The 3,408-nt window shown below is 34.3% G+C and overlaps 1 non-coding gene across 1 annotated transcript; it reads right to left on the bottom strand.

Annotated features, from left to right (window-relative positions):
- Positions 1–1,658: 1,658 nt before the first annotated feature.
- On the bottom strand, positions 1,659–1,765 carry LOC131181139 (small nucleolar RNA R71). Its single transcript, XR_009149767.1, has one exon. It is a non-coding gene; the product is annotated as a small nucleolar RNA R71 (small nucleolar RNA).
- Between the last annotated feature and the right edge of the window lie 1,643 nt (positions 1,766–3,408).

Genomic DNA, 3,408 nt, shown 5'->3' on the forward strand with positions numbered 1-3,408 from the left:
GCTAATTTTTTTAATTCAGTTCAAAGGATTCAAGTTCTTTTGCATGATTTGTGAGACCAGTTTCTTAATTTAATTTATATCTTTTTGAATATCTATTATTTTCTGATTTCTTTGTCTTTGATCTATTGAATGATTTGCTAAAAAGGCCTATTAGTTAATTGTTTGATGTGGTCAATTGTTAGTTCATCTTCATAATCCGTAATTGTTGTATAAAATTGAACATGAGTAGCAATTAGGTTTTATTGATTATGATCCTAGTTTTCGATAATAACCTAAGGGAACAATAGGGTGAATTAAATAATTTATACTTCATAAATTATTGTTCAGCTTAACTACTTCCTATTCTTAAAGCAGTTATTAATTTGATGAGGATTGCTTAATACCAATTTAGTTAATAATTAGAGTCAACAAAAGTGTTGGGTTCGAATTGATGAGTATAGGGAAGTTAGGGATTTTACCTCGCTGTTTGGTAAGTCTACGTTAAGTATTCAATAAGATATAATTGTATTTCTTTTGTCTATGATCGACTCAATGCATTGGAATGCGAATTACCTTGGATTGAAGTTTGTTTAAATTGAGATTTTCATATTTAGTTTTTTAATTTCTGATTTCCTCTGATTTTGTGTTATAACCCCCCCCCCAATCTATGTTTTTTTTTTCTTTTTCCATTACACAAGTGCACGAAATTTTAGTAATTCAGTCTCTAGGGTTCGACCTGGATTTAACACTTACTGCAGAAAATATTTCATTACTGGTAATTTCAGTTAATTTAATTTCTGTTGGATTTGACAACCATTAAGAATTTTGGCGTCATTACCGGGAACTGAAATTTATTGGATTTCATATTTTTAGTGTTAGGATATTCTGTTATTAATTTTGTTTGTAAAGTATTACTGTTTTCAGGTTTTCAGAAAAAAAATTACGGTGTTACTATTCATCGACAGATTTTTAGTTGAATTAGGAGGGCGGCCTATACCTATTTTGAAGGAAACGACGTTTTGATCAAGACTAATAAATCTTTTAGATTTTTTAGCCCCACCCTCTTAACGCCAAATTCCATTGTTTTCAAGGGTTTTAAAGCACTTTTCTATTTTTACTTTAATTTCTTTTTGTTTATGACAAGAACTTCTCAATCTGGTGAATTGATCTTTGATCCAGAAGTAAAAAAAATAGCTAAACGGTTGAGAAAATTGGTTAAGCAAGCTAGGCAGATTCCAAGTACATATGAAGGAGTCCAATCTCCAAGGGATTTAAGTTCGGATTTGGATTCAGATTCAAATTCTAAAAACAAAACCATGGCTGCTAGAACTTTAAAAGAGTTGGCTACTTCTGATCTAAACCAATAGCCTTTTTGTATTCAATACCCTGCTTTAAATGTTGCTTTTGAGTTAAAATCTGGACTAATCCATTTGTTACCTAAATTTCATAGTCTTGCAGGTGAGGATCCACATAAGCATTTAAAGGAATTTCATGTTGTGTGTTCCAGCATGAAACCTCAAGGAGTTTCCGAGGATAAAATTAAGCTTCAAGCTTTCCCTTTCTCACTAAAAGGCGCAGCTAAGGATTGGTTATATTACCTTCCTTTTGGATCTGTTAACTCATGGAATGGGATGAAGCAGATATTTTTGGAGAAGTATTTTCCTGCTTCCCGTGCTGCCAATATAAGAAAAGAAATTTGTGGCATCTAGCAATACAATAGAGAGAGCTTGTATGAGTACTGGGAGTGATTTAAGAAGCTGTGTGCGAGCTGTCCCCATCATCAAATAAGTTAGCAACTGTTGATTCGGTATTTCTATGAGGGATTTCTACCAATGGACTGCAGTATGATAGATGCTGTCAGTGGAAGAGCTTTGGTTGATAAAACACCAGATGAAGCAAGGAGGCTGATTGCTAATATGGCAGCAAACTATCAGCAGTTTGGAATGAGAATGGATCACACACCAATGAAGGTTAATGAGGTAAGTACATCTAACCTTGAGAAATAGATTTATGATTTAACTTCTTTGGTGAGGCAATTGGCCGTAGGGAAAATGCAAACTGTTAAGGTATGTGGGATTTGTTCGGGTTCGGGTCATGCTACTGACATGTGTCCTGCATTACAAGAGGATGAATCAATGCAACATGTTAATGCAGTAGGAAATTATGGACAGCCACAACACAGGTATGATCCCTTTTCTAATACTTATAATTCAAGATGGCGAGATCATCCCAATATGAGTTATGGGAATTAACCAGTGAAAAACTGATACCATCAGCAGAGACCACAAGTGAATCAACCACCTCCGCCACCCTCAAATCAAGTAATGTCACTTGATGAAATTGTTAAGGCTTTGACTAACAATATACAACAGTTTCAACAGGAGACCAGAAATAGCATTCAAAACATAAAGAGGCAGATTGGTCAGTTAGCTTCATCTGTGAGCAAGCTTAAAGCTCAAGGTTCTGGAAAGCTTCCATCACAAACAGTTATGAATCCCAGAGAAAATGCAAGTGCAATACTGTTGTGAAGTGGGAAAGAAGTTGATAATTAGACTCCACATGAGCCAATAAAAAAGAAGAAGCAAGGAGCAAAAGAGTCTAAAGTTCCTGAAGTTGAGGTAAATACTGAACCTAAACTGAATAAGGTTAATAATTCTGTTCTTCCTCTATTCCCATGTAGGTTGGGTAAAAATAAGAAAGAAGAACAAGAGAAAGAAATTTTGGAAACTTTTAGGAAGGTAGAGGTTAATATACCTTTGCTTGATGCGATCAAACAAGTTCCCAGGTATGCTAAATTCCTTAAAGAATTATGCATTACAAGGCGCAAGTTGAGTACTAATGGGAAGATCAGTGTGGGCAAAAATATGTCAGCATTAATTCAGCGAAAATTACCCCCTAAGTGTAAGGATCCAGGTTCGTTTTCTATTCTCTACAAAATAGGTGATTCTAGATTTGAAAATGCAATGGTAGATTTAGGAGCATCTATTAATGTTATGTCAAATTCAGTTTTTCAAACTTTAAATTTGAGTCCTTTGAAAGAAACAAGTGTCATTATTCAGTTAGCTAATCGTTCTAATGCTTACCCATTGAGAGTAGTTGAGGATGTGTTGGTGTAGGTTAGAGAATTGATTTTTCCTGCAGATTTTTACATTCTGGATATGGATGATAGTGCTCTTTCATCAAAGTCAGCTTTGATTTTGTTTGGAAGACCTTTCCTAAAAATTGCCAAGACAAAAATTGATGTGGATGAGAGTACCTTAATTATGGAGTTTGATAGAGAGACTGTCAAATTTAATATCTTTGATGCTATGAAGTATCCTGCTAATGATCATTCTGTCTTTTCTATTGATGTTGTTGATACATTTGTGTAAGATGTGTTTGAGTTAAGCATGGAGGATGAGTTAGAATATAAGGCTGTTAGACATTGTA

The sequence above is a fragment of the Hevea brasiliensis genome, chromosome 6 (assembly GCF_030052815.1).
Source record: "Hevea brasiliensis isolate MT/VB/25A 57/8 chromosome 6, ASM3005281v1, whole genome shotgun sequence".
In the NCBI taxonomy this organism is placed as follows: Eukaryota; Viridiplantae; Streptophyta; class Magnoliopsida; order Malpighiales; family Euphorbiaceae; genus Hevea; species Hevea brasiliensis.